This window comes from Labrus mixtus, chromosome 23 (assembly GCF_963584025.1).
Source record: "Labrus mixtus chromosome 23, fLabMix1.1, whole genome shotgun sequence".
In the NCBI taxonomy this organism is placed as follows: Eukaryota; Metazoa; Chordata; class Actinopteri; order Labriformes; family Labridae; genus Labrus; species Labrus mixtus.
The window spans coordinates 2,246,851-2,266,312 of record NC_083634.1 but is presented as its reverse complement, the minus strand read 5'-3'; the positions used below and the strand labels follow the sequence as shown (position 1 = coordinate 2,266,312).

The following is a 19,462-nucleotide window of genomic DNA, read 5'->3' as shown; positions in this document are numbered from 1 at the left end:
CCAGACCATTTATAATGGCTGCACTAAGTAGTTCACTTCCTTTTAGTTGTATTACTTACTCAACATAATAGTCTGTAAGTTATAGAATCATTTGTTAGTAATTTGATGTATGTTATTTAGATGTAACATCCATCAAAACCCTGATCTCCATCGTAAACATCAAAAATTAGGGACTCGAGATAAGGACTCGGACTTGATTCACAGTTAAGTCACATCTGAGAATTGACTCAGACTAGCAACTGACTAGGCCGGCCTTTCCCAAACTTAACTTTGATATACAAAGTTACTCCGGTGCCCGTTATAAAATAAAAGTTTTGACTACAGCTATGACTTTCAGTTAGGGTAAATTATTGGACATTACAACATGATATTATGGCAAGATAGACAGTTACTGAACATTATGTCCATGAATAGTTATGACACACCTTACTAATCACTTAAAGGGTTGACTCATGTTAAATCATCATTATTGTGGCTTTGCGGTAATGTGATACCAAGTGAATCATTGCAAAACTCAAGTTGGAGGTAGTGGACAGGGGGTGCCACGCCTCTGTGTTGCCATAGAGATGAGAAGCATTGTGCATGGATAATCAAACAACGAAGCTTGATTAATGTGTGAACTACTCCCACATTAACTTATTACGTGGGATATTAATATGGTACTGTATTTAATATTAATAGCTAAGTTGACCTTGGAACCATATTAGTGCTTAACTGGCATGAGAGAGTGATAAACTTTGTCATATTTTCAAGCTTTGAGAACCGTCTAAAACTGAAATTTGAATGCTTTGTTGTATAGAGAGCTCAATATTTAGCATACAAGAAGGAAATATGTCCAGAAACAACCAAGTACAACTTAACTGTCACACTGAACGTACTGTATAATGAGCCATCTCCCATGTTTACTCTGTTTACTGCTGCTCTCAAATACCGTTTGTCGTCATTTATTAAATGTACTTGGAGGCACCAGACTTCTATTTGTTTCATTGAACAACTGGCTTGTTTCCTCTCCAAGCACTCTTAGGATGAGTTAGCGTGTCTTCCCTTAACCCGGTGTTTGTATTGAGCTCCTTAGGCCACACACGCAGGACTGAGGGGGTCCTTCCTCTCTGAAGTGCTGAGGGAGACCAAATAGTGGATCAGAAGGAATGTCAGAATGCTGAAGTGTTTCCACAATCAACTTTTAATGAGAAGTATCAAATATGGATGAGGGCAGAAGAGTACGAGGGGGGGCAGTTGGCAGATGGCCCTGAGTTGACAGCAGGGGTGTGAGACACAGAGAGAGAGAGAGAGAGAGAAAGAGAGAGGGGGGGAGAGAAAGAGAGAGAGAGACAGAGAGAGAGGGAGAGAGAGCGAGAGACAGAGACAGAGAGAGAGACAGAGAGAGAGAGGGGAGAGAGACAGAGAGAGAGAGAGACAGAGAGAGAGAGGGGAGAGAGAGAGAGAGAGAGAGAGAGAGAGAGAGAGAGAGAGAGAGAGACTTCCAGTGTGAAAGATAGTCTTTCCCACATTTACACTCATAAAATTGATTCATAAACAAAATGAATACAGTTCCACTGGAGTACTTAAAAAAACAATTATGTAACACCAACACAACCTGATTTTGCCTTAAAGGCACTTAAGCAATTAATTATTTTGCACTTCCATAAAGTAAGAGGAACGGATACATATTCAAAGAAAAACACTCAACATATTAAAAATTTGACTTTAAATCAACCAAAAGAGAAAAAAATAACAATAATTCTCCTCCCTGCTTTGTGACTGCCCGGCTTTTGAGCAAATGCTCCAGTGTGCTCTGCCATTTTTATTCATCAATATACAGTATACAGTATGTATTTAAAAAAATAACCATCTTCTTTTCTTGCATTACCCCATGTACATTCTGCAGTAGAACTGCTGGGTGATATGGACCAAAACTCAAATCTTAATATTATTAAGCAGAATGGCAATACTCGATATGTATCTATGTGTCTTTTATAAACAGTCAGTTACACAAAGTCAACATGTACATGATACCTACCTGTTTGTGAAATTAAAAAGTAAAGTTCCTTAAATACATTAAAAAAAATAAAAAAAATTGTCCTTTTTCTGCATAACAAAATAAACACTGCTGTGTGTTTTGTTATTCATTCATATTTTTGAGTTTGGCCTCAGAGAGGGAGAGAGGAGGAGAAGGGTGAAAAGTGACGGACGGTGAGATGAGATATAAGTCAACTGGCAGCTCAACAGAAAACGCGTTTAACATTATTTTAATGCAATTTAAGTCGAAATTACCGATAATGTCTTACCCTATATCTTGTTTGAAAACATCTTAGAAACTCGATATATCTCCCAGCCCGAGGTTGAGCCTTCTTATTGCAAGCCATCAAGAATGGAGACTTTGCTCTCTGTTTAGCATTATAACTAAGCTAGCCTTTAGCATCTCCTATGAGGTTGGTTTACTTTCTGTCTTACCTGTTAGTTACTTTGAACTTTGGGTTAGGTCAGGCTTTAGTTCAGTTTAGAATACACATCAAGAACTGAACAATAACTTTTAGTTTTACATGGGACTTGAACCAAGCTCTTGGTCTTGGTGAGTCCTCAATTGTTTCACCCACGCTGCGCCCTTTACCAGTACTACTCCATGTTGACTTTTGTTGATGTTGCCTCCAAGAGCTCTACACTGGAGTTGGCTAGAAGCCCAGTTCAGACAGTTCACCCTGAGCGGTCTGTGTAGGCTACAAAGACTTGGTCCTTTGAACGATGCTACTCCTGAAATAAGAGATAACGGTAAATTAGTGAAATTTCCATTAATGATAACTTGAGTGTTCGTGTAATTTGTGAATATTGATATTTCATCATATGAAAAAGGGTACCCCTAAATGTAACAATCAACCTTTCCACTCTGACTCTCTGCTTAGCTAACAGATCTTTCTGTGAACATCCAGATGTTGTGAAATAGAAGCTCATCAGTGATAAGTCTTGCGGTCCGTGAATTACAATTTTACAATTCACTTAGCAGACGCTGTAGAATGAGTCAAAGAAATGCTAGGTTGTAATCCTCCCGTTCATGCTGAGAGTGTGGCACAACATGTCGGGAAGCTTTCCATCAGAGTCTCCGGCCTCTCAGCGCTGATGATTGAGTCGCTGTAACTACTAGAAGATAAAAGCTTGTCCGACTAGACGCAGAAGGTTAGATGTGGAGTGTGGTAATCTGTACTATCCTGTGTCTTAATCCCAAATAAAGCCTCAGACCACACAGCAGGCCATGTGCTGCTTTACACAACCGCCCCAGTGCAGAGCAGAGTAACAAACACACACACAGGATGTTGACCTTTAGCGTAGTTCCACCTGCGTACGTCTCTGTTTGGTGAAGACGCCGTGATCCAGAGCACTCCGCTCCTCGGACACAAGGACATTCAAGACTACTGTTGCAAGTTAAGAGCATTTACAAGGCTACTGCACACACACGTATACACCCACCTACCCTCCCTCACTGTGCACAGCATATTTATTTAAATCTTTGAATAGGCAAAGGCTAGAAGTAGAGATGACAAGGAGCATGAGGCTTTGTCTCCTCTTAGGTGATCGATGTTTACTGAAAATCATGACATCACACTTACTGAAATAAATTTGAATTATTTTTCTTTGAACATATTTTCAGATTTAATCATTTCAGTGATTTTTAAATGTTCTATTTTAATGTTTCTTTTCTTTCCTCTGTCATGATGCTTTTGATGTCTTGTGTGAAGCACTTTGAATTGCCTTGTTGTTGAAATATGCGCCATAAATAAACTTGCCTTGCCTTACTGGGTAGTTTGGAAAAAGGTATTTTGGTGAGAATTGGTGTGTGAAGGCCTATTCTGTTGGACTGTTAAAAGAAATAAATGATAGGCTAAAAAAGAGACAATTACCAATGGTAAAGATTCTAATGAAAACAATTTAGGTGGTCCCATTTCATTGCCACCCTTTTGAATCCTGGAACAATTTGCTGACGACTTCCCAAGTCAAATTTGTGGCCAGGTGACAGAACTGAAGGAACACAGACATTGACTCCCATGAAGCCCAACATATATCAAATTTCATTTTTACAAATTTCTAATAGGACAGAATTCAAAACAAAAGTTCTTTGAAACAAGTTTTTTTTAAGTCTTACATTTGGTCTTTTAATTTGCCTTTGATGGCATACAAAGTTATCAGACTTTTGTTTGCCATCACATGGACGAGGAGAGTTCATACTCATAGAGTGGGGTGACTGTTTTCAAACTGCTGCAGCACTCTCCAGGGCCAATTTGTCAAATATAGATGGTATTTCTGCTGGGCTCTTTGAGTGGTGCATAATATATGTAGAAGTCAAACTACATTTGGCCAAAAAGTGCAAAGTTTTTTATCACCAATGCATACTAGGGTGACCTGGTGGTATTATGTAAGACGTTTCCATCATGAAAAATACACTTGCATCAAGGCATGTCCATTTTGGAGGGCTGTGAACTCCTAACAAGCAGGGTCATGAAGAGCAGACCTGGATGAATATGATAATATATGATTAATAATAATCAACTGATCTGCTTAATCTTGTGCTATGTTATTTCTTGTTAAAGAAGCAAAGATGTTAATGAAATTAATAACTGAGCAACTCCAATGACCAATGGTTTGCAACAGTAGGTATGAACATTTTGGTAGGAAGCTGTATGAGTCCATTATTACAGTTAACAGTGAAGCCTACTTCAGAATAAAAAGGGTTTCTGGGAGGTCTGAATATTTTGTAATAGCTTGAGGTGTAAACACCAACACGCAACTGTAATTAGACAACAGTCAGAATAAGCTCACAGCTGTTAACTGAGAGCTGTTGCTAATGGAAGCTAACTTTCCATCAGAAACAAATTCTCTATAAAACTGATGATCTGGTTCCACCCAAATGGGAGACTAGTTGTGTAGTTTTTTTTAATACGTTTTACAGTCATTTTTATTTGGTTTCTACACAGAACTCAGTGACTGGGCCTCGTCTTCTTCTTGAGTTCACATCAATATGAAAGCTGTCTCAATTAACACCTCTACATGCATGGAGCACTTCCATTTTAATGATTGGATTTGCATTGTTTTTCGGTTGCATTTGATTTCTGGGTTTGTGTCTTTTCTCTTACTTTGCATTAAATGCAGTCTGTTTGCTGTAGATGCATTTCGATTGGCTTTTAAATCACATTTCAAAATCAAATTTGCAGTGCGTCTCTGTCATTACATTCGATTCAGACTTTAGCACGAGTTGGTGAACTTCTTATTGAAGATCTGTCTCTCTTATAAAACGTAAATGGAAATCATTATGGGCGTTGCATTATGTTACAAGTATTGGCCACCACAGAAGACTCTGTGAGTCTGTTTATACACTCTGATCAGTTATATTCAACTAAATTGGAATTGTGTAATTGGTGGTGTTTCCCTTTAAAAAGCTACTCTGACACAACGGATATTCACTGCCCTGACATGTTTAAAGAGGACATATTCTCCCCCTTATCCACCTTTTCAAACAGTCCCCCTGTGGTCTAAATGAAACATCTGTGCTGTGCTTTGGTCAAAATATAACATGAATCAAGCACCAGAGGAGGTTTGTGACCCTGTATAAACCAGCTCTCTCAGAACGCTCCGTTTTGGTGTGTGTGTCTCTTTAAATGCAATGAGCCCCCCCCCCCCTTATAACGAGAATAAAAATGAGAGCACATTTAAAACAGAGCATTTTTCTCTGTGTTGTAAGACCACAAACAAAGGACTGGATGGGTTTATTTCACATTTTGTGGGTCAGTAGACACTCAGGTTACCCAGATAAATGTTCAGAAACACTATAGAAGTGGATTTTTCATAATATGTCCCCTTTAAGAGATTTAACTTTCAAGTGCATCCCTTTTGGAGGCTTATCACTGATACAGGTTAGGCACCTAAGGCTAAAATACTTGGCCGTACAAAGCCTGAATTAAACCCATGGTTTAAGTGAAGTAGCTCTGAAAATTCATACTGACATTTGTAATTTAACGCTGCCAATTGTACCCTTATATACTTTTTGTAACTTTCAGTTAAATTATTGTATATGTGTCATTTCTTTTGGCATCAAGACTGTAGGACTTGAATGTTTCCTGGGAATCTCCTAGCATTAGTGGACAAACAACAGATTTGTTATCAGAGTGTATCAAACTTTAAAGCATGAGAGCATGTGTTGGTGTGGGTGTGTTTATACATGGAAAGGATTTGCGCTTTATAATCCCAAAGATATTCAACGCCAATTAAAGAGTGACCTCAATGACGAGAAGGATTAATTTGACTTATTAAGAATTTCAGCCATTAAAGTCACCCTGAACCCTCCAGCTGCCCGATGCCTCAAGTTGGATGACAACTGGGCAACATGCTCGTGCTATTTTCACCCCCATTACACACTCCAATTCTTAATGTGTGTGTGTGTGTGTGTGTTGGACACTACAACCCAATGGGTTTGGCTGAAGAAGCAGCGGTGGTCTGCCAAGGACAATGTCTGTCTGTCATCACACACACACAACAGGCACACATAGTAGAAATGTTTCAATCCCTTCACCCTCTGTCCTGTTTGGTCTTCCTCCTTCAATAGAGATGTCTTTAAATCTTTATAGCTAAACTGGTCGATACTTGTGTAGTACGAGAACATCCAGCGCTAATGTTCGGCACCAAGGAAGGAAGTACTGTGTTTGGGCTTTGATCAATACAACAGTATATTATTTTATTTTATTTAACCTTTATTTAACCAGGTTGGTCCCATTCAGATTAAAAACCTCTTTTTCAAGGGAGACCTGGCCAAGACAGGCAGCAGCAAAAAACACAAAGTTACAGACAGAAATACAAAGAGAAACAATTTACAAAGCACAACATTTTGATTAAAATAGAACCATCTATGAGTCAAATCTGGGAATCAGTTGTTCAAACAGCCGAGCTAAAACATCAACATCCTATATAATCTGCTTCCATGTCTTTCATTTTAGATTTAAAAACATTTAAGGACACCAGCTCCTTGAGCTTTAAGTCATTCTGCAACAGATTCCAGGCTGAGGGTGCAGAGTACCCAAAAGCCCTTTTCCCAATTTCTGTCCGAGCATTTGGGAAAGAAAGCATAAAGAGGTCCTGAGAACGCAAAGAAAACTGTCCGGTGCTTCTCTGCATGATAAAAACACATAGAGAGGAAGCAGACCAAGAATTGTCTTATATACAAAGGTGTACCAGTGTATGAGCCTACGGGTATAACAAAGACAAATATGAAAAATATATCAGTGGAAGGTTTTTGTGTTAAGTGGGGTAGCCTAATGGAATCACGATCTAATCCGTAAAAACAGAGCTTAAAGGTGGAGTAAGTAGCAGTGTTTGTTGCAAACTTGTGAACACAACACTCAAACTGGACTCATCACCCCCAGAAGTGCACTTTTTTTCTTCTTTTTTTTCATTAATTTACAACTTTATTATGGTACTGATAGTTTCAGGTATTATTATTATTATTATTTTTTATTAGGTGACGCACTCACAGAAGTGCCCTCTCACTGCAGGACGATGTGTGTATGTTTACTGCTGCTTTCCACACTGCAAGCTACTGCACACGCTACCACAAGCTAACCGCCGGTGTTTGGTACCTGCCTGTCCAACGGCAAGCAGGCCAACTCCCAGTCCCCAGGAGAAAGTCCACACAATGTTCACCCCTTGTTTTAGAACGAGCTAATATATCCGCTTGGTGTTTGGCCTTATACTATGCCGCTACTTCCACGTCCTTCATATTCACCTGATTGCATCACGTCCAATCACTGAATTCTATCTACTCCTGAACTCACCTGCACGCTGTCATATGCTCGGGGAAACAACACACCAGCTCAACACCAAGAAACATCCTGAGTCGACCAAAACTTTTTTTCTTATATATATTTTTTTCTTTCTCTTTTTCCTCTTCTTCTCTATCTTTTAATTTTAATTGTATTATTTTATTTTATATAACCAATTTGTTTGTTTTCCCTCCCTTAAGATGTTAAATATCGTAGAGAAAGGGAAGAAAAATTCATGTATTTATGTAACACAGATCCAAGCTACCTCAGTTTGACTTCAACCTACTTTAAACAAACTGTAATACATGTTTCTGTATTGTAAGTGTTATTTTTAGTATTTCCACATTACTGGGGGGACACAACCTTTTTGACACCACACCACTTATAAAAATGTAAAATATTGTCATCCTTATGTTGAATATAAAATATTTGTACTGTATGTTAAGACATGATGACAATAAAAAGTATTAAAAAGACAAAACAAACCAAATTATTAAATCCAGGCAGAGGACCGAGTCTCTGCAGACACAGTCACCACCACACATGTATGAAGGACCATAAGTGATGATTGAGCAGCATTATTTCTGTATAAGTCTATATAACTGTTATTAGGAAAAAGCTTCTGACTCTGATTTTAGTTTACAGGAAATTACATGTTCCAAAATTTCTCTTTAATATAATTCAACAAATGAGCGCAAATTCAGGTAGTACTTCTTGAAGTTAATGGGAACATGGAGGCCTAAATATGGCACAGATGGGGGTAGAGTACAGCAGCTGGAGGGTCATAGGTCACACTTGCTTTACCTTTGTCTATTTTCCCCCCCTCTCTCTCTCACCTCTTAATAACCTGTTTTCTCTTTCTGTATCTCATGATCTATTCTCTTCCTTCTCTTTTCTTCTGACACTGTTACAAACCCTTCTTATAAATCTCCCCCAGCCTTCATTCACACATTTCTGTCTTATTCTCTAACACTTTACTCTCACCTTTTCCTTCTCCCTTGTTCCTCCCTTTTATTATCCTAAAAACTGCCTATCCTGTCTTCGGGGACGTCCTTACTTCTGCCCTTGTTTGAATAGAAAAGAGGATTGAGGAGGGATGCAGTGAAAAGACATATGTGAAGAGGAAGAAAGCACTAAGCAGCAACCAGGACCTTCTGATTGACTGACATGTAGTTTAGAGGACGAGGAGGAGACACAGGGGGGAGGAAAGAGAATTATAGATTCTAGAGAGAGAGAGAGAGGAGGAACTTGACAAAGGAAATAAAAAGATGTGAGATGGGAGTGTCTCTGATTGTCACACTTTTCTATGTTTCCCACAGGGAGCAGAGCTGAGTACACTGATGTTTTGTCATTGATGTTTCATTTAGAAAGTTACTCATATTTTTTGTTTTTTTACAGGCACTAACGTCTGCTAAAGCTCCTGAAGCTGATGGTAAAGCGACTATAGCTGATTGTTATACTTCCATCTGTTTTGAAGAAACATCATCTTAAGCTCTCTCCGTTCAGTCGCACTAAAGGAGGCACAGATGTGCTGCCTCACTGACGGCGCTCTTGCAAAATTATGGTCATTGTAGCTCGCTAACTGTTGCAGCGTTTTGGCAGAATCAGAGCTCGGGAACTTTATCAGAGAGAATCAGCAGATTTGTACATCACAGAACACAAAATGAATCACAACAGCAGAGGGGCCGTTGATATAGTCGAGAAGTCCACACTTTATAAGCAAAAAGTGTTCCTTTGGGGCGCTGATGGCCTAGCAGTTAGGTCACAATGTACAGAGGCTCAGTGGCGATTCTAGAGTCTGTTGTGGCCTTAGGCAAACATTTATGGGGGGGGGGGGGGGGCCCTCCTACCAGTTTTCATCACCATTATGTCTTCCAGTGTCCCGATGCATACTCCTCTTAATCTTTTTTCTGTTGCTTTTTTTCTCTCCAATAGACATTTGTCTTTGTTGACTTTCACTGACAAACTTTGGTTCTCACAGTAATACTGCATGCAACGCCTAGCAGGGCAACTGTTGAGGAACTTGACTTCACACAATAAGACTCAGTTGACTCAGATGGCTTACATTGATGAAAGTTCATACAAACAAGAATACTCTGGAGCAGAGATGGAGTAGCAAGCACACGTCCGATGCTGTGTCCCTGCTATGCCAATTCTCCCAAACTCTTCAACAGGCTTTGCATGTATAGAAAAGACATTATTGACGTCGGAGTCACACTGACCTAAACTAATCTGTGATGTCAATTTGGAACAGACACTAAGTCTACCAAACATGCAGATATAAAGGGGAAGACCCTCGACACACTAAGCTGTCCTTGGTTTCTAGTCACAGCTGAACTCTATCAGGTCTGACTGACACCAGAGAACAGTGAATAAACATAATGATGTTTATACACTTAAATCTTAATACATAGGTACAGAAATTCCACCACAGATATGACAGAGAGCGCTGTCAGATGGGGCCCCCCTTAGGTAGGTTTCCGACTGTCGTTGCAAAATTTGCACATTATGAGCACCTAATGTGATTTAAAGTTTGGTTGCTCTCAGGGGCCCCCTTCAGGTCTGGAGCCCGAAGCATTTGCCTGCTTTGCCTGTTGAAAAGCAGCACCTCTGCAGAGGCTTTAGTCATTTAGTCCTTAAAGCAGACGACCCAGGTTCAAGTCAGACCTACAGCTCCTTTTACACATTTTATTCCCCACTCTCTCTCCCAGTTTCCCACTCTATCTAGTAGCACTTTAAAGGTCACGTATTATGTTAAGTACACTTAACTATGTTTTTCTAACACTAGTCAACTTGGGAATTCTTATTAGGAAGTTAAGGCTCATAAATTAGAAAATGTGGGTATGAAGAAGTTCTTTAAAAAAAAATGCAGATTCTTTCTTTGAACACATTTTTGCTTTTGCTTTTTCCTGCTACTTCTTGCCACTAACATGTTCCTCGTTATACTGTATATGGATCCTGAGAAGGCAACAATCAGAAACGCTGATCCTTGATCCAAAATTAACCGGCACTTTCTGGACATCTAAAACCATTTTTTTGGTTTAGTTGTGTATGTAATTTGGACTGAAGGTTGCTGTTTGAGTTTTCCAGTATTACAGCACTTGTTTGATTGTACCAGTGTTTCAGTTGATTGGACATTCTGCTGTTAATTCCATTTGTTTCAGTGAGTCAGTGATAAATGTCACTGCATGACAAACAAACTATAGCCTTATCCAAAAGTTTAACAATGAGTGTACAATACAGTTTTTATGGGGAATGAAATTTCCGCCAACAGACTCTGTTTCTTCCCGTTGCAATGACTATGATGCAACAGCAGACGTCTGCATCAATCCCAGTGTTTGAGTCTCTTTGGCTTGACTGAGGAAGATAAACATGTTTGAAGTGGGTTTTTTTCATCACATGTTGCATGAAGGAGTTCGGACAGCTTTGGCTCTGCACCCATGCCCTGTTTCATCTCATCTTTGAAAAGAAACTATGATGAAATACACCCCAACTTTGTCAACAAATGAAAACTATAAGCAATAATGTGCAAGACATATAGATCGTCCAGTGAAATAATCATGCTTTGATGAAAATGTTTACTGAACAACAGCCCAGCCCTTGATTGATCAAATGTGACCTCCACGGTCAAAATGTACCTCTTCTACAGAAGATAGATGTTTGACCTTATGCACTAAGATGCATCTTATCTGCTGCATTGTTATTTTGTCAGTGTCGTTTTGCTTTAACCTCACCAAAAAAGACAACAAATGTAACTTTGCAGGATATCCTAGTGCAAGGGTCCATATAGCTTGTGAAAAGTCATACACAGTTCATTTTGATGCAAAATCATTTGCATGCTCTATGCTTTTCAACCTATGAAATTGAATAAGCTGGTGCTTTCCCATGGCCATTCTTTGACACATAGACACACAGGTTAAACTGGTTGAGTTGTTAAGGTTTCCAAACATGAAGGACTCAACCTGGAGACAAGAGTCTGAATCCCATTTGAAACTAAGAGAGGATGTTAAAGCTCCTGAGAGGAGTTTTTATCTAGTTATGAAACAGGCTGAAATTAATACTGATGCCATTTTATGAGCCACAGAAGCAAACAAGACCATCAGCAACAAGCTGGATCGTTTGTATATATTGTATTTTTTAAATGCTTTTAATGGCTGCTGCAGGGTTGGTGTCAATACTTACACACGTAAAGAAAAGGTAAGTGAAGAGATTTTAGGTACCACTTCACCTACATGGGGCGCCAAACTATATGTGGACCGAAAGTTCCTAACAGGAGCTTTTAGTTAGTATATCTCGGCCACTCTGGTCTCTTTACTCAACTTCGGCATCTTTATTTATGCCTAAACCTAACCATATATGGCTTCAGGTTAACCACAAAAAAAGGAAAGCACAAAAGACAGATCCTTAAAACTTTAAAGACAAATCTGGGGAAAAAACAGAAGTTTACGAGCGACCTTTACTGCTGTGGCGCCTCCCCACAACATCTGCAGGGTTCAATCTAAGCTGTCCTAAGAAGTGAACACATTTCTACTCTGACCATTACTTTCTGTGTAAACTTAACTTTTGACAGCAATGTAAAGGACGGCAGGAAGAACCTGTGGCGTTCTCAGCTGTTCTAACAGTCGTGACAAACTTTAACTTTAGAAAAAAAAAACAATGCTGTGTCCATGTGAGTGGACACTTTACACAGATTCACTGACAGCACAGAGGACATGGATATTCAGTAATAAACAGTAATAGTACTGTATAATAATTGGTAATCTTTGCACTCTCTTAGTGACCTGTAGATGGTATTAAGTCGTTCATCACCAGGCGCTTAATGAAATGATCTCATAGCCTCTAAAGTGTCTCTATCGGGAAGAATAATCAAGAGCTGCATGACATCAACACAGACCAGCTGCCTTCAGCAAAAGAAAAATATATATACATGCTTAATGAATATCTAAAGAATCCTGTTCACAACACAGCTACTCTTTGATGATGAAATTCAGCTTTTAATTAAATAAGCTCACAAGCATCCAAAAATGATGTAATATGACAGCATTTCAATACAGGTATGTGGCAGATGAACAAGTTTTTATCTCTATTTCTCCATTATGTAATCAGGTTGTTGTTGTAAATGATGCCTTAAATACAACGTCTACATAAAGTTAAAATCGTCTGAATAAGATAACTTTATCAGCAGCTGTCTAACGTTTTTAATCCAACCACCTCTGCAGCTGTGACAGTCCGCAGGCTACAGCAGACGCTGAGATGCCACAGCAGTGATGGCCGCCAGAGCAAGATGGCAGTGCTCACAAAATGGACCATTGGATTCGTCCCCAACGAGTGAGGGAAGGTTTGTATAAATGAGAGTGCATTCTTTTTCTGTTGGAATAAGTGTGACCACTGCATACAGCTTGAACCATACCAGCAAGATAGCAACAGCTGCAGCTTCAAAATGAGTGATGGACATAAAAAATAAACACACAAGAAAATTCAGTATGTGTAAATCACATTTTCTAACAATAGAAAAAGGTGCCAGAAATGAACCCTGCTGCAGAGGGCTGAACCTTTCCCTTCCATTCAGTCGTCCAGCAGGACTGAATAGGCATATTGTAACACAAAACTCTCAGTCGACTGGCTGACAGATTGTTCTTTGTGCTGCGTGACAGGTGGAAACAAAGCACAGTTGAATTTCTCGAGTAATTACTCCTCGAGGCAGAGCAACAGAGCATCAGTAATTTACAGTAGCATGCTGCTCGTGCGGTATAAAAGTGTGTAATCTTCCTCGTCTGTGCCTGAACTGTTTCCACTCTGCAACACAAAGGCAAGCGTGCATCTTTGTGCACAGGCTTAGTGCTTTGAGGTCTTAGTGCAACTTCATTCTTTTGTGTGTTTCCTGCCTAAAAGATCAAGTTTTAATTTCTGCAGTCTTGGAGATTTAATCAGCGAATGGACAAAGGTCATTTCAGTATAATTCTCTTTTGATCAAATACAGCTCTTTGGGCAAATTCCTGCTTAGTTGCTGCTACTTAACATGCCATGCCTCTGCACACTGGTCCCAGAAACACTTCTCAGCTTTCTGCAGAGTTAATAAGCTTGTTACTCCCCACTGACTCTAATATTGTCTTCTCACCACTGCCACGAGAGCCTGAAGCTATTAATCCATGGACATATGGATTTTACAACTGCTAGTATTTCATCTCCAAGCATTTATTGCAACCAATGGGAAACGCTCGGCGGCAGCCACAAAAAGCAATAACACAGTCTGTATTGAAAAAGAGAACAAGTGGAGTGTGATATGTAGATTTTCTGTCATATAAAACTGAGGCCATAGTTATATCTTTCTTTCCATATTTTGCATTTAAACTCCTCGATAAGAGCAGAAACTTCTGGATTCAGAAAGCAGAGGCCCCACATGTGTTCTCATATTTTCATATTCCACCACAGTCACATTAAGCACACGGCTAAATTGCATAAAATTAGGGACTCACAGTGGCCCCAGTTGACAATGAGTAATGGGCATAAAGGCGGGGAGAGCCTATATGGTAATGGCCATATTTACAAGGACCATCAATCATCTCCAAACCTTCCAGCAGCTCCATCCCTCATAGGACGAAGAGAGAGAAAGGGGCGGGACGCCTTGGAAACAAACTGCTTCTCTCTCTCTCTCTCTCTCTCCCTCTCTCGCTCTCTCTCTCTCTCGCTCACTTACTGCAGTCAAACTTTAGCTTTTAGGAAAATCAATAATGATGAAAGTGATGAAGTGAAATCCTGCTGAATGTTTACCAGACTCCGATGTTGTTTGTACATGTTTTAGCTTGTAGTTTAAATGACCAATTGGGAGGATCATATTCATTACATCGCAGTTTCATAAACGATGCTTTAGTTGCTAAGATAAAGGACACATATGATTTTTCAAAAAGTTTAAAAAAGTCTCAGAGCACCTCAAAACATGTGTGTGAAGTTTCTTGTTCTACATCCACTCTGATCCTGTATTTGATCATGTCTATAAACCCCTCTATTTCAGCCCTGCTCAGAACAGGCTGTTTCTGTGTCTGTAGCTTTAAATATGTAAATGAGCTGCCAAGTCTGCTCTGATTGGTCTGCCGATCTGCTCTGTCGTTATTGGTCAGTTGCTCAGCACGATTCTCGAAAATTTCAACATGAGCTGCAGGGCTTGCCACAACGAGCCAATGGGATTAGATCAGTGATCTCACACTGACAAGACGTCACACTGACAAATTTTTATCGAGGGGGGCTAGAACCGAGTGTTACATGTAGCTAATGTTACAGCTAACAGGAGGATGTAGGAGAAGCCGCATTTCCGCTGACTTTGAATTTTTGCACATAGATGTGCCTAAACATGCACAGGACACTTGGAAAACACACTAAAGGGCATATAAAACCAGAAAAAGCATAATATGGGACCTTTAAGAGAAATCAAGGTTATGAAAATCTAATTTTTAGACTTTTAAACTCTTGATTCCTTACTGAAATCAATTCCAACAAACAGACTGCAGCAGAAAGTTGAGTAAATGGTAAATGGACTTGAGCTTATATAGTGCTTTTCTAGTCTTTTGACTACTCAAAGCACTTTTACACCTCATTCACACACTGATTCAATTCAATTCAATTGGCAGTGATTGCTATGAAGTAGGACCATCAGAAGTAACTAATCGCATTCATACACCGCTGTCGAAACAGCAGGAGCAAGGAGTCTTGCCCAAGGACACATCGGACGTGTTCCTAAAGGAGCTGAGGATCTGACCCTCGACCTTTCGGTTGAGAGACGACCGACTCTCCCAACTGAGTCACAGCCGCCGCAAGTGATCTCCTAACTGTGGCTGTGTCAAAAAATTACACATATCTCATGCTATAATCTTTAATACTTGTTTTCCTTTACATTTCAATACAAACTAAAGTCTAATCTGAAATTGTTTCAGCAAAGAATATCTTAATATGAAACTGGTGTTGAAGCCTGAGATCAAACAGGCAAAATGATGTGATGCCATCCCGGCTCTCTCTATAAGCAGACATCTGCATTCAAGAGCAACAAACAATCAGCCGTCAGACATCATATTTCAGGCCCAACTCCATTCTGGCTGCTCAAGTTGTGAGACAGGCTGTAAATAATGCAATGCACAAACAGGAAGTCCTGGCCCCCAAATTGTTTGTTGCTTATGGAATTAGGAATTTCCAAAGATCAAATGGAACGCACCATTACTGCTGGCTACATTAGAATCCAAAAAAGTTGTAATTTTCCCCCAAAGGCTGTATCTTTTTCAGACGATAGAAAACAAGAAAATAAACATTTAAATGAATTTAGCCTGACACATGATTGGATGGAGCATTGGCACTGAGCAGCATAATGCCCAGAAGCATAGTCCATCATGAATCCACCCATCCATCCTTGTGATCTGGCCTGAATGCTAACGCTGTTACAGTGATGAAACACCTGGACAGGCACACATTGGTCCTTCGAGAAGACTCTAAGAAAAATGTTCATTGGGAACAAGAAACCACTCCAACAGAAGTGGCACATCACACACACACACACACACACGTAGTCCAGGACAGAATGAGACGTTGAGGATTAATTAGAAAAGCAATGGGTGAACTTTTCAGTCCGTGCTGGAACGCTTAATGATTTCAAGCTTAAATGAATGGCCTCCATGATTAAGTCAGAGAGGAGAGAGAGAGAGAGAGAGAAACAATAGCTGTTGTCTGAGAAGAGTGAGAGTGTATATGGAGAGGGAGATAAGAGAGAGGGGATAAAGAACAAGATAGAAAATGGGATGAGAAGGAGAGAGAGTGAGACAGAGACGGTGGGCATAAATCAAGAAAGGAGCCAAGAGAGAGGGGGAACGATGACACTTTAGAAAAGCGAAAAGAAAGATACCCCCGAGGGTCGTTCATTTTGTAATAGGCAAACAGAGATGTGAAGACGGAGAGAGAGAGAACTAGCTGTGGCATAACTGGGAGAGGGAGAGGTGCCCGGTGAGACGAGTCTACCCTGGATCAGAGAGGGGAAAAAACAACCGCAAAAAAAGAAAAGAAAAAAAGAATCAGATCAGAGACAGAGAGACAGAAAACGAGGAAGAGAGAGAGTATCAAAGAGAAAATGTAAGAGAGACAGAAGGAACATAAATGAAAGACACAGACGGGGAACAGAAATATAAAGCTCAAACTTAAAGGTTCTGCTCAAGATGCAAACTTCACAGGAAGTTAAATGTGGAAAATCTGGGAACGGCGACTACATTTTGTAACTTTTCCAAGATTTCTAATCTTAACACCCAAAACAGGCTGTTAGCTTGCAAGATGGCATAATTGTAAGGTGCATGGCGTCTATTGTCAAACGTGTTTATTTCATTTGGAGATCTTTCTTTAAGTTTTTTTCCAAACAGCCGCTGTACTTTCCTTGCATTCACAAACTAAAAACCAGATGACAGTATCCAGAGTTTAAGGGGTATGTAGATCATCATAATTGGGAGCAATGACCCCTGTCCAAGCTATTGTATTTGACATGTTTGGATTGGGAGGCTGCAGATGCACTTGGAGCTGCTGCTTGTCCAGACTGATGCAGCTCTGTAAAGACAGAAATCATTCAGTGTCCTGTTGTGTTAGTGCTTCTGTTGTATCACAACACTGCAGAGGCCTGATCGAAGGAGAGGACAGAAACAGAGAGCAGACTGAGTCAGCCAGCACAGAGGTTTTCAGAATCCCAGGACCCCTTCTTCACTGATGTCAATTACTGTAACGATCAGCAGGGAAACCCCGCCCATCTGATGTGGACCTGGGCCAGGACCCAATATCACCTGAGGGGGAGGGAGGAAGGACAAAGAGACATGGAGGTATAGGGAGAGAAAAGGATTGAATATAAAAGGGTGGGGAAAAAAACAAAGGAATAAAGGAGACAGAAGTTTAAGGTGAAAAGGAGGAAAAAGAGCATGAGTGGGAAAGGAATAAAGAAGGATGGGGCTTTGCTAGTATGCCATTCCAGATAGTACTAAATGAAAAATCAAACGAGTGGAAAAAGTATTGTTGAAGAGAAGGAGGAAGAGGAAGATCAAACAGAGTCTAGGTGTGAAGGTGATTGAGGTTTTTTTGCATAAATTTAGGTTAAAATTGGCCCCTTTCAATACAAATAAGATATATTACAAAAAAATGTCTGATTCACAAACTATGGAACTAACCATGCACAGAGATTTTGAAAAAAATGACCATCTTTTGCGAGTCGGTGGTAACTGCGCCACAGTATTTGTGATGGTTTTCAGGCACAAATTTTCCACTGATCACAACAATCTACCTGCACTCTCACTACTCTGAAACAAGAGTTCAGCTCTGAGTAGCAGATAGTTGAGGTGAAGACAATTTTCTTCACAATAAGGCGCAAAACAAGAATTTGGAACAGGGCATGCTTGTACTTGAATCCCATTGGCATAATGTGCTTTGTGAATTGGACCTTGAGAGGGAACAGAAAGTGATTCATTTGATGCCCAATCAATGAAGCTGTTAGCAGCCACGGTCAATTCTTAGGAAATTCCCCCTAAAAAATTAGAGAATTGCGAATTCTAGAGCCTTAAGAGAAGATTTGGCAAGTTTTTCATGAGGCCACAACTCACATACTCAGCTCTGCTGTTCGTCCCACAAATGCATGTTCCTTACAAATGTGGCACCATTATAAAAGGGAAATAAACAGGCTTTCCATCGGTATAAGATTTATTGCCAAAAAGCATTGTTACAACAAAGAAATCATCTACCAGACAAAAATGTCCTTACTTTTTTTACTTATTTGCATGACAAACTGAGCCATAACTTGGGTTAGATGACTTTCTGTGTCGGGTTAATCTGTTAAACATGAGACAACAATGAAACCTATAATGATACAGCAATCTGTTATGAATACATTCTGAAAGGATGTACTCTCTACTTCTTGCTCGGTCACTCTCTCCATGTCTCTTCTTAGCATCGTCCGTCACCGCTCTCTTCCTCTTAGCCTCAGCTTTTTGGTTAGCATGCGGCTAAATTTACGTACTGTGGACATGGTAGAGATGGCATTCTCTCATGTTGAAAGTTATTGTATCTACATTTGAAACTAATGGAAAAGTTACATGTTGTTGCTTTAAAGGAGACCGAGGGAAGACAGGCAAAGTACAGAGGTGAAGTAGTGTGGGGGGGAGCAATGTAGGCAGAAGAATTTAACTAAACATGCAAAAAGAGGAGATGAAAGCAAGCAAGTGAATCAGCAAGAGATGAAGAGTGTGGAGGGCAATCAAAGAGGGAGAGAGAAAGGTGGGAGGCGAGTGGACAGATCAATCTCCAGGAGCCTTGGTGTTGTAACATTGAAAAGAGTCAATGGCCAGGAACCCAACTTTCCACCCACACACGTTTTTCTCTTCATCACCAACATCTCTCTTTCTCCTTAAAAAAAACCCTTCCCTCCTTTTATTGCTTTTTTTTCTCCCTCTCTCTTAACAACACCTTACATCTTTCAGCGTTTTAACACCATACTATATTTCTCCTCTTCCCTGGTAAGTGCTGACCCATACAGAGATAAATAGGAATATTCCCTAAAGAGCCATTAGAGGCAAATACAGGCCAATTTCCTGTCTATAGACGCTCGCTAGATGATGCTTAAAGAATATTACGCCATAACTCACAGGGAGAGCACAAGTGGA

General features: G+C 40.0%; 1 protein-coding gene across 1 annotated transcript in view; it reads right to left on the bottom strand.

Annotated features, from left to right (window-relative positions):
* Positions 1-19,462, bottom strand: part of fgf11a (fibroblast growth factor 11a) — a 112,812-nt gene that overhangs the window by 53,388 nt on the left and 39,962 nt on the right. The window lies entirely within an intron of this gene.